Source organism: Mus musculus, chromosome 2, assembly GCF_000001635.26.
Source record: "Mus musculus strain C57BL/6J chromosome 2, GRCm38.p6 C57BL/6J".
Taxonomy (NCBI): domain Eukaryota; kingdom Metazoa; phylum Chordata; class Mammalia; order Rodentia; family Muridae; genus Mus; species Mus musculus.
The window spans coordinates 169,799,214-169,811,275 of NC_000068.7; the positions used below are offsets into that span (position 1 = coordinate 169,799,214).

At 47.6% G+C, this 12,062-nt stretch overlaps 1 protein-coding gene across 9 annotated transcripts in view; it reads left to right on the forward strand.

Moving 5' to 3' along the window:
* Tshz2 (teashirt zinc finger family member 2) overlaps positions 1 to 12,062 on the forward strand; it is a 440,243-nt gene that overhangs the window by 166,705 nt on the left and 261,476 nt on the right. The gene's annotated exons all lie outside the window — the stretch shown is intronic.

The following is a 12,062-nucleotide window of genomic DNA, read 5'->3' on the forward strand; positions in this document are numbered from 1 at the left end:
TAGCAGTGGGGTTACAGGTACCTGCCACAGCGCCCTGATTTCTGAGTGAGTGCTAGGATCCAAACTCAGGTGTGCATGCTACATGGCAACTGCTTTGTCCACTGAACCATCTCCTCTGCTCTAATTTTTAATTACATGTTAATTTAATTTTAAGTTTGATAAAGAGCTCTTAATAGCCTAGAATCAGAATCTGATGTGCATACCCTACACCCTAAATCCTAAATCTTGCAACAGTTGTAGTCTCTCTGCCCACATCACTCTCAACAGCGAGCTAAAAGAAGCTGATTCAAGAGAGGTTACAGTGTTAACGCAAAATCAAAGAGTGCAGACATCTCTGTGGATGCAAAGCATTTTTCTATACTTATGTCTGCTTACTTAACAAGTGGCTGTATGGGAAGGCACAATCCAGGGACCCCTTGTTGGCCTTGGAGGTGGGGTGGGAGCTGGCATTTTGCATTTATTTAATTTTTAAATTTACTTAGTGCAAGAGCACATGCATGTGCAAATTAGTGGACAGCTTTGAGGAATAAGGCTTCATCTTTCCTCCTGTTTTTTTTTTGGGGGGGGGGGTCCCCTGATCTCTGCCATGCCACAAATTCCATGACCACTGACCCAAGCTTTAAGCACCTGTCGGTCTCTTGTCTCCCCAAGTGAGGGCTATGACTACAGATACAAAGCCTCACACTGGGCTTTTGGTGGCCCTTTCAGGAATTGAACTCAGGTCGTCCGGATTCCATGACAAGCCCACTGTGTTGTCTCTCAAGCTCCCCTCTCGCATTTACACCACATACCTCAGAAATGGAGCTCTTTAAAGCAGCACCCATGCCCCAAGCCTCATGTTCACTGTGCGAGAGAGATTCATCCTTTAGTTGATGAAGACACTGGGACAAACTTAGTGGATTTTTCCCCCCAAAGCATGCAAACGCCAAGACTCAGACCCAGATCTCACAGGGGAATGCAAACTCCCATGATTAAAGACGGAGCCTCATTAGCCCTGCAGAGAAAAGAATTGCTAAAATCCGACCAACGGTTCAGGATAAACTCTGCCTGTTATCATGAAGTCCTGGTGGTTTTTGCCTATTTGGTTTCCCCAAGAAGTTGTGTTCTAAAAGTGGCCAGAGACCTTAAGATAAGGTTTCTGTGCTGGGGGGAAGGGGTACCAGTTGACTCCCATGCGCCTATCAGAAACCGGGAGAGCAAAGGCATGGAGAGGCCTGACTTCCTGGAGAAGCATCAGGCTCTCCAGAGGCTGGATGTTGTCTTAGTGCGGGAGCCTCCCAGTACCACACTCGGGTTGGCCCTTAGCTTTGGGTAGACACACCCAAGACTGTTCCCGACGTTTGCCTTCAGACTTCAGCACAACCCAAGTCCCAGTATCCATGAGCAAAGAAAAGACTGCAAAGTAGGCTCAGTAGCACACCCTTGATCCCAGCCCTCCGGAGGAAGAAGCAGGGCGATCCCTGCTTGTCAAACCATCTTGGTCTTCTTAGCAAGTTCTAGGCTAGCCAGGGCTTCACAGTGAGATCCTGTTGTGAAGGCAAGGGAAGGGAGAGAGCAAGAGAGGGGAAGAGGGAGAGGGAGAGAGAGATCAGCAATTCTAGGAATGATATCATTGTTTCTATGCTTAGAGTCTTAGGGGATAAAAGTCTCCAACTGTATTTAAAGTTTCTTCCTTTGGTCACGGTCTCCAGTGGCTTTTCTTCTGTCATTTTCCAGAACTCTCTGTAGATTCATGTAACTAAGATTCTGCTCCACAAGCCTCTTCTACCCCCTTACACCCACGTGCACACACACACACACACACACACACACACACACACACACACACACACTTTATTGAATTTCATCTTTAAAGAAGTCATCTCACCATGGAACCCCTACCCTTACTATACAAGCCACCAGTAAATGCCGACTGGTCTACACTGGAACTGGTCACCACAGTAGCACACCTCAGTTCACAAATTCTAACTTTGTTTATAAGTGGCATGTGTGTCCTCTCATAGAGAGAGTCAGCGGCAGGGGCAGCTCCCCAGGTCTCTCCATGCTTTTATTGGTTCAACATGGATGTATTAAATACCCACTGTGTGTCTCCTGGGCACTTGGGTTATAGCTGTGGCGAATAATCAGGTCTCCCACTTACATTCAGAGAGTTTCTATTTCAAGGGGAAAAGCCCGGGACAGTTAGTGTCACTGACAAATTAATTCCAAGAAGTGTGATTTTTTTTTTTTATGTAAGTGGGGAGTGGAGAACTCAAGGGGAGATACTGGGTTGCTCAGACTTCACACCAGCCCCCCCCCCTGTGATGACATCATCAGCCCTGATGGTGCAGTTGGGGGACATCTTAGCTGAGGAGGTGATGTCTAAGCAATGTCTGAATGAAGTGCTGGCGTGAATCCCATGGCTCTTTAGCATCTGGAAGAGGAGACAGCACAAGCCAAAGCCCTGTGGTCACATAGCAGTTCTTCAGATGCTCCAAGGAGCCTAGTGTGACTGGGAAGCATCTGGAGGCGGGAGCATGTAAGGTCACCAGAAGGCAGCTTGTACGGAGCCTGGGTAAGAACTTGGGACATCATTCCAAGGGTAAGGGATGCCACTCAGGAGGTTTGGGACAGGACATAGCATCATGTGCCTTCACTGCCACAGCCATGTACACTGTAACTAGTCTGTCCTATTCATCAGTAAGCCCTGGCCCAGAGAGACCAACTGATGCTCCCAGATGGTTCACAGAATCCGTTAGGATCTTGAGCCATGCAACTCTTTGGGGTTAAATACAAGAGGGGTCCATGTTTTGGTCTTTTTACCTTCTAGATGTATAACTAACAGAACTCAGCAGAATACCATGCACGGACAGGCCCAATCATACTCTGGTTTGTATCAATAAGTTTTTATCGGCATACACCGACACTCACTCATCTGTATATGGCCTGCAGCAGCCTCTATGATGCAGCTACAAGTGTTTTTTTTTTTTTTTTTTTTTTTGCGGGGGGTTGGGGGGGCATACTGTAGAAAGTACAAGTATGCCCAGAAAGTTTGTGTGCCAAACCCAGAAAGCATCAGCGCCAACCTGTCAGAGCACAGAGATGATCCGCCCTGCCCAGGACAGCAGCACAGTATCAAAATCCATCCCGGGTGAGTGATTTATTTACAAGTGAAGACTTGAAAAGCAAAACCAACAAGCACCTAGGTGGCTAAAGGCAACCATCAGCTTATCATTGGAAACAGAGATCACTCCTTTTCATTAGTGCTGAGCGCAGATTTAGTCCAGTCAACAAATATTTACTGAGAGCCTCTACGCCAGACTGAAGCCAGCATCTGTGACAGTCACAGCACACCCCGTGCCAGGCAAACTCTGGCACAGTTCTCTACAGAACAGAGCTCACACCCCAGGGATGGAGACAATCATTAGTTGGAACACTGAGCTCCTCAGGGGAGTTGGAGCAGGCGTTTCTGGGGACTGGATAATGTCTTGGAGGAAGAACAGAAGGTCAGTAGGTAAAGAGAGGAAAGAGCAGTTGAGGAGGAGACACGAGCATGTGCAAGGGTCCTGGGGTAGGAGGGAGCTGTGTAGGCACTGGGAAAATCACAGCAAAATGTGCGTGTGCCTGAAAGGCAGTCCAGTTCAGTTCTCAGCACTCACACGGGGTGCTGCTCATAGCTGCCTGCAACTCCAGCTCCGTGGGATTTAGCGTCCTCTTCTGGCCTCCTTAGTCACCTGCACTCATGTGCAAAACTGCCTGTCACCACCACCACCACCCCACACATACACACATAATTAAAAATAAAAATAAAATGTTTTAAATAAACCTACAAGGCTGGAAGAGTTTACCATTCTTAGAATAAATGCTTTCCTATTCCCAGGCCCAAGAGGCAGCCTCAAATCTCTCATACCCTATTGCTGCGTGTAGCCTAGGCTTATGCAGAACACTCACTCTCTGTGTCCTATAGCTGCTGCTGGTCTTCTGCTCATGGATACACAGCATTGCAGGCATGTAGGAAAACACAAATGTGCCCATGTTTAGGGCCGATATCATTGTCATCTCTTCTGGAATCATTACACACAAACCACAGCTCTGGAGGCGCCTTAAGCCATGAACCAAGAGCCTGTCTTCTTTGACTTCACTTCTTCATCCATTCATTAATTCTCGGCTCTTAGTTCAGTTCTAGGCAAGCAGCAGCCTGCCAGGGAGAAAGCTTTCGCTGCTCTGGGACTGGGTTGAAGAGAAGCCATAAGCGCACTGCAGACAGTGATGGAGAAGAGAGAAAGAGAAAGGTTCTCTCTGGCTTGCATTGGTTTTTCAAGGAAATTGCTACTGAATTCCATTAGATCTTGCTAGGGGTATTTGTGGCAGGAAATGTCAGTGGAGGCTTTCTGATGAAATGGCTCAGCCCTGTAAATATCTGTTCTAGGCTGAGAGGTGGCATTGTCTAAAAGCCCTGGGGCCAGAACAAGACATGGTTAGAGGAAAGACTTCCCAACTGGAGTGCACTGCATGGGAGAAGGGTCTTGAGAATCAAATAAACAGGTAGGGCGGGCTCTCAGTAGCAAGCAGTTACTATGCCTCAGACAGTTCGTATCTACAGCAAGCTCTTTCTGTAAGCGTTCATCACCCCCAATGAATGGGCACAATCATTATCACGTCCTAGATAACTAACCAGACACTCTAAGAGCTAGTGTCTCGGGTTCGAGTTGTTTGACCAATATCTCACAAAGGAACTTCAACTTTCATTTGCCTTCAGCTCCTGGCTCAAAATCCAGACCCAGTGATCTTGATATGGTTGGGTAGCTGTGTAGTTCTGGTCCTCTGGAGGCTGAAGTAGAAAGATCAGAAGGTCTAGAAGACTTGGTCACAAAAAGAAACGAAGACTGAGTTGGGCCTGACAGTCCACAGCTTTAATCCCAGCACTCAGATCTTTATGAGTTTGAGTTCGGCATGATCTACATAATAATTAAGTTCTGGGCCAGCCAGGACTACACAGTGAGACTTTATCTGGAAGTGAGGAAGGAGAGAGAGAGAGAGAGAGAGAGAAAGAGAGAGAGAGAGAGAGAGAGAGAAACTAAACACCAGGAGTTTGGTCAACTGCCTTGTTCTTTCCTGCTCAATTTTATAAATAAAAGCAGTTTGCCTCAAGATTCTAATGAAAGGATAAAATGATAAGCTAGGACCTTCGTCTGGTATGGCTAAAGGTCACGAAGGAGAATTTGGAGGAGGAAAGGACAAAGGGAGGGCCTGGCCAAGGCAGTGTCTGGGGCTGAGCCACAGCCTCCCACCCAGCTCCGTTCTACATCCCTGGTGTCAGGTTTTCAACTGTTCTAATGGTATGGTGATGAAATCTGGCTAGCTAGCTACAGGAACCAGCTGTGAGATCGAATTTCCATCCCTAAAAGTGATGTCAGGTGCTGGGATCAGTGCTTCCTGGGAATCATTGTAAGGTCATCATCTGAGGCTTCATGGCCTTGGGAAGCTTAACAGTAGAAGCCTCCCAATTCTACCCGGGGTGCATGGGCAGGAGTGAGTGGTCATGCTTCAGGAACAAGGCCCCCTAGAGGAAGAAATAGGACATTACCTTACATATTCTAACTGCTGCTGACTGCTCCCTTCCCTCAAAAACGGGGGTGGGGGGGTGGGGGGACAAAGAGAAGAGGGGAGGGGAGGGGAGGGGAGGGGAGGGGAGGGGAGGGGAGGGGAGGGGAGGGGAGGGGAGGGGAGGGGAGGGGAGGGGAGGGGAGGGGAGGAGAGGAGAGGAGAGGAGAGGAGAGGAGAGGAGAGGAGAGGAGAGGAGAGGAGAGGAGAGGAGAGGAGAGGAAAGGAGAGGAGAAAAAATTGGTTTAAAAGTTAAAAGTGGGTTTTCTTCCTTAGGAATGACTATGTCACCTGTTATATTTTTAACAAGGGCTTTTTTAAATTCTTATTTTTATTTACATTTATTTTATTTACATTTACCGTATTTTCATTGTCACACTTTTTTTAAAATCTTAATTGTTGAGAAAATAATCTTTAAAAAGAAAGATACAGAAGAAGAAATACAAAGGCCCGGCATGCTCTGTTGGGAAAAAGCTTGCTAGCACACTACAAGGCCTGGGTTGGATTCCTCAGCCCAGCATAAATGGGGCATGGTATTTAGTTTCTATTTATTTTGTAGGTAATCACTCTCTATCCTAGGGTCCCCCTCTGGTTAAATGTTTTGTCGTTATAAACCCCACTGGGATGACCATCTTCCTACACGGGCGCTTCTTTTCTTTAAAATCATTGTCATCGCGGGACATCCTGGTTTACGTGGTAGGTTGCCATCAGTTTGGACTGCTGGGGCAAAGGTGACAGTTTCCGCTCTCATCATATTCATTACAGCAAGAAAAGTAGATAAATCGTTGAACCACGACCAGACATGTAAAGCAATATCTGCTTCACGATACCTTGGCCTTCTAGCGCTGCCTGGTAATTTGATAGGCAGGATGTGTCCTTGTTTTGTACATATAAAAAGGAAGGAGTGGTTCGGTCTTAGGGAAGACTGCGCATGCGCACACCTCAGGGGTGCCATGCCAACATGGAGAGCAACATTCCTCTTCTACCGTGCTGGGCAGCAGGGCTTCCTGTGACGGGAGTGCCCTCTTCCTAGGTGCCAGCTGCCGTAACTGCTGGCCACCCTCGGATGTTCGTGACTGGAAAGGAAGCCAGAAAAACATAGGAACTGAAAGCTTTATTTTCTACTAAACAGCCAGGTGAAATTAGTAACCACATCCGCCTGCATCATGCAGGGTTAGAGGGAGCTGAGCCATCTCTTGAACTATAGAAGCTGAAGCTGGAGGATCTGATATTCTCGCCTATGCAGAAATGTCCTCTCATCCTGCTGATTGCTTCTATGGGGAGGATTGGGCAGCAGGGTGGGGGTGGGGGGCGGTTGGTTGGTTGGTTGATTGGTGTTTTGATAGTGTTAAGGATTGAGCCCAAACAATGCTTTCACATACTGGGCAAGAGCTGTGCCACCAACCTACATTTGGGTGACAAGGTGTCCTAGCCTGCAGGATGACAAGGTGAAGTAGACAGTGCATTGGGTCAGAGTGTGGAGGCGGAGAGCTGCGGATCAAATATGAGATGTTCTTTTGATGTCGTACTTTTTATCCGAGGCGAGGATCTCACTGTCTAGGCTGGCCTTGGCTTCTGTAGCAGAGGAAGCCTTGAATTTATAATATTCTCACTTCAGTCTCCAGAACATCTTAGACTACAGGTTTAGACCACCAGGTCCAGTTATTTTTGCTGGCTTTAAATAGGATTCTCTAACAAGTCTCCTTAGCACTAACTCCACAGGGGTCCCTAACTCTGCATAAAATGAGCTGACATTGCCTGGCACAGAGGGGCAAAGTCAAAGGAAGCCAAGAGTGTTGATGCTTAGGATGCAAGGGTCCTTGACTGATTTATCCCTGACTCTTCTCTGTACCTCCATAGTGGTCTCTCAACCCTCACACTTGTTGATGATGAGAGGTATAAATACAAGGATGAATAGATTATAGGTAAGTAGATAGATAGATAGATAGATAGATAGATAGATAGATAGATAGATAGATAGATAGATGATGGTAGGTGGTTGGGTCATGGATGGACTGATGGATGAATGGATGGATAACAGATGAAGATGGATAGATAGATAAATGGTGATGGCTAGATGGCTAGGTGACAAGTGAATGGATGGATGGATGGCAGATGGATAACAAATAGACTGATGGATAAATGAATGACAGATAGATGGATGATGACAGATAGATGGACAGATGACAAATGGATGGATGGATGGATGGATGGATGGATGGATGGATGGATGGATGGATGACAGGTGGACAGATGGCAGATGGATGGGTGGATGAAAGATGGATGGATGACGGATGGATGGATGGATGGATGACGGATGATGGATGGATGGATGGATGGATGGATGGATGGATGGATGACAGATAAGTGGACAGATGACAGATGGATGGATGGATGGATGACAGATGGATGATGGATGGATGGATGGATGGATGGATGGATGGATGACAGATGGATGGATGACAGATGCATAAGAGATGGATGGATTGACAAGCTATGGATAATGGGTAGATGATGGATGAGCAGGCACATGGATAGATGAGTGTATGTACGGTAGTAATAACAGTAGCAAACACTTGTCGTGCCCCCCAGTGTCAGAATGGGGTCCAAGGCTTTACCTGTAGCGTTTCTCTCCCTTTCAGCGTTCCCGACAACCTAACGATGAATCTGTCATGAATGTTTTCTAACACGCAGGAAAACCAAGGCTTAGCTAGTGAATAGCACAGTGTGAGCCACGGCTGTCTGCCTCCATGTCCTGACCTAATGCACTGTCTACTTTGCCCAAAACGCTGTATGATGGGTGCTGCACTGCGGATTTCTCATGCCTTGGGACATCAGCATGTGGCTGAAGCTTTTCTCCCCCATGTAGCTACTGAGCGGAGGGAGGGAAAGCAAGAGATTGGCAGGTGCCCCCAACCCCCTCCAGAAGTCATCTTCTCTCTTCACTGCTGAGCAGCTTCGGAAGTGTCCCTGGCCGGCTCGTGTGGTTCGCAGTGTGGCCTTAGGCTGATAAAGCAAGCTTGTAGCACACAATTAAAACCCTGTCTTGCCCAATTGGGCAACTAATGGGATCAGCAAGAGTGGAAGCTGCCTCGTTAAGGCAGAGTTTGTTACCTCAGGACCATTTCTTGGGCAAACGAAACAGTGTCTGACGGGAGCTGCCTGATGGGTCAGCCTGAAACTGAATGAGGTGGTCCTCCAGACCACCCTAGTGTGGGCATGTGTGCATGCATGTGTGTGCTTGTGTGCATGGACACATGAGTGTGTGTGTGTGTGTGTGTGTGTGTGTGTGTGTGTGTGTGTGTGTGTGTGTCTTCATGAGGGAAACTTGGTGCTTTGCCTAGTGTACCCACTGCATGTCAGGTGACTACTTCACTATCTGTTCCACACTCTGATCTCAGGTTGCTCAGTGCAGCTCGAGTATGGAGGGAGCCAGGCCTGAGTGAGAAGGGCTCTGGTTAGTCAGCATTACGGTGTTCTGTCCCTGCTTTCTCTCACATGCCAGTCACACCTCTGCATAAACATAGGTTTATGCATATTTGGTCATGACGGACACAAGGATGCCTTGTTCCCAGCGACGGGCAGCGTCACCAGCGTCAGAATGAGAGAAGCACACTGGTGTGTGAGTGGCTGCCTCTTAAAGCATGTCTTACACTCAGGTGACAAAAAGTCCCTGGAGCATTTCTGGCAGAATCATTGCCACAACCTGACGTAGGGCAGCGGTCACACTACTATGGTAGACAGTCAGACGGAGTCATCGCTGGCTCTGTCTGGACACTGGGCTTTTGAGCATCATGGGTGTGTGACTGTCTCTGGACGGCAAGAAAGTCATTGTTCCCAGGATGGAGCCTCCATGGAGCTGGATTAGCTCAGAGCTTCTGACCTGGGGCGCGGGTGTCATTTTTATTTTAACTGAACTATCCACTGGTGATGAGGGGTGAGTCTCATGTTTGTGCTAGGATAGCAAAATATGTTCCCTCTACTGTTTTAGCCCGCCCCCCCAGCACATGTTAGAACAGACGACAATATCTCTTAGTATCAACAACCATTTCCTGCAGCCTAAAACCCACCCTACAATTCCCAGGGTCTTACTCAAACCTACTGGTGCATTAGAAGGGGATATGTTCCCCTCACAGCTCTGAAAGTTGCAATGCATATAGCTATACCATTCCCAACCCTAACAAGGATATCCATGACTATTCAAAAAGTTTGCCTTGGGAAAATTCTGGTGCAAAGCATGATGGGGCATACCTGCATTCCAGTACTTGGGAGGCTGAGGTATGATCATGAGTTCCAGGAAAGTCTGGACTGCAAAGGACGTTATGGGAAGGAACGTTGTGGGGGAGGGAGAGAGGGAGAGGGAAGGAGCATAGTAAAAAAAAAATCAATCTTGGAAGGCGTGATGGCCATGTGCATATCGAGATGCACAATGATGCCTCCACACCCCCCCTGCTGCTGCTACCCCCCAACCCCTGCATCATTAGCTAGGATAACTCATTCTAGCCTCTCTAACAAACAACTGTGGATCCCAATAGTCCAGCACAGAGCACATAAGGTTTTCACTCATGTAAAATCTCCTCTAAGTGAATTGGATGTCACCTTCACTGTGGAGTGGCTATGTCATCTGGGGTGCATGGCTTCTAAAGGCACTGAAGACAGCAGAAAGGAACCCTGTAATTGAGGCTCATTACTCTGCCAGCATCTCATGTGTCAGAGACTGGGAAGTGCAGCCATCCCATAGCGATGGATGGGGAAGATGAGATGAGCATCCTGAGCCGCCAGCCTACATGCAGGACTTTCAGCCTCTTGAATAGTGGTTAAAACACCAATTATTTGTTATTTTTAGTGATCTGAGTTACAAGCGAACAATGTTCCACAAGGCCCAATCCTCCCTTACCATTCCTAGCATGCTTATTTCAAAGTTCCCCCATTCTCCTTCCTCTTGAATTTGAGGAGTCTGTGACTATTGCTCGGAACATCCGTAATTTTTCACCTGGCCTGGGTTGGGTGGGTGCACAGGTATCTTGAGATGATCAGCTGGGCTTGAGTGTTCATTTCCTGCCCTACAACAGGTGAGGGATGATGTATTGATGGGCACATTTCTGGGGAAGTTCTTGACAAAGCTCCACCAGGCTCATCTGACTTGATCTCTTATGGTCTACAAGCCCTGCGAGCTTAGTTGTCCCCACTCCTGGCTCCTCAGGTTCCTGCCTCCCTGAAACCCATCTCCAGGTGACCAGGCTTCCTTGACCCACGCTGGATGTGACATAATCATCCCATTTCACAATGTGAAATCCCCTGCCTAAGCCCACAGCTGTGGCCCTTTTTCCTATGATCCAGGAAAATGCTCTATCTTCCACATGTCCTTTGGATTCCAGTCCCAAGGCTGGCATTGCCTTTACTCTGCCACAGGTACTCCAAATCCACCTAGAGGATGCATTTGTGGAATGCCGTGAGCTTTGTGAGTGTTGTGGTATAGAAACGTATTGAAAGGATTGCCTGTAACCTCTCCTTCCCCATTCCAATGGAAACTCCTTCAACTGCTTTTTCTGGGGCTTAGAACTTGAATCCTAAGAATAGTTTTGTTTACATAGCAACTCACTGTTTCCTTGATAACCCTCCCACACCCCCACCCCCACATGTGTGCTTATGTGTGTACTCCGTATTATAAGTGTATTGAGTTGTATGCTTATTGAAACACTTGTGTACCTAGCTACTTATCTATTGCAAAGCACCATTTATGTTCCTTATGTACATGTGGTGCATATACTTACATACCACTTTTTCATATTTCCATACCATTATTTTCCTAATCTTCTCTCCACAATGGAGGGCCAGAATGCTGTAATGGCTGAAAGATGCAACAGAGAGCTCTGAGATTGGCAGAGTGAAACTGACTTGAGCAATGCTACCCCGATGGTAGCAGTATCGAGTACTGACAGGAGACCTTTTTGGCCCTGGAGACTAGGTCTTTGTCTCACTGCCCCTTCGCCTTTCTGGATTTCTATGGCTTCCAATTTCACGCTAACATACATTTATACTGCAAGCGGAATCCTTGTTCTCACAGATAAGCCAAGGAAGAAGCCAAATCAGATGGCCTCAGCCTGCATCAGCTGTAAAGCTTTTCTAAGAGTTTTCCTGGCTCCTGCCAGGATGCAGACTGCCTCAGCTTCCTCCCGGCTAGGACCGGACGCAGAGCTCTCCCACATCTCTCCAGCCCTCCCTCTCTTCTCTCTTTCAGTCCTGGCAATACTGAGCCAGGTACATCCCTGCAAGGGCAGGGAAGGGTGCCCTGTGCACTGTAGGATGCTGAGTGATCTCTGGCCTTCATCTTCTGGACACCAAGAGTGCCCACGACCCAAGTTTCGACCATCAGAAAATATTTCGCCTGACTGGTGTGCCCTAGATGAGAACACTGATTTGAGTGGGTTGCAAAACAAAACGTTCTGCTCTTGTAATAACGGCCATGAACAGGGAGG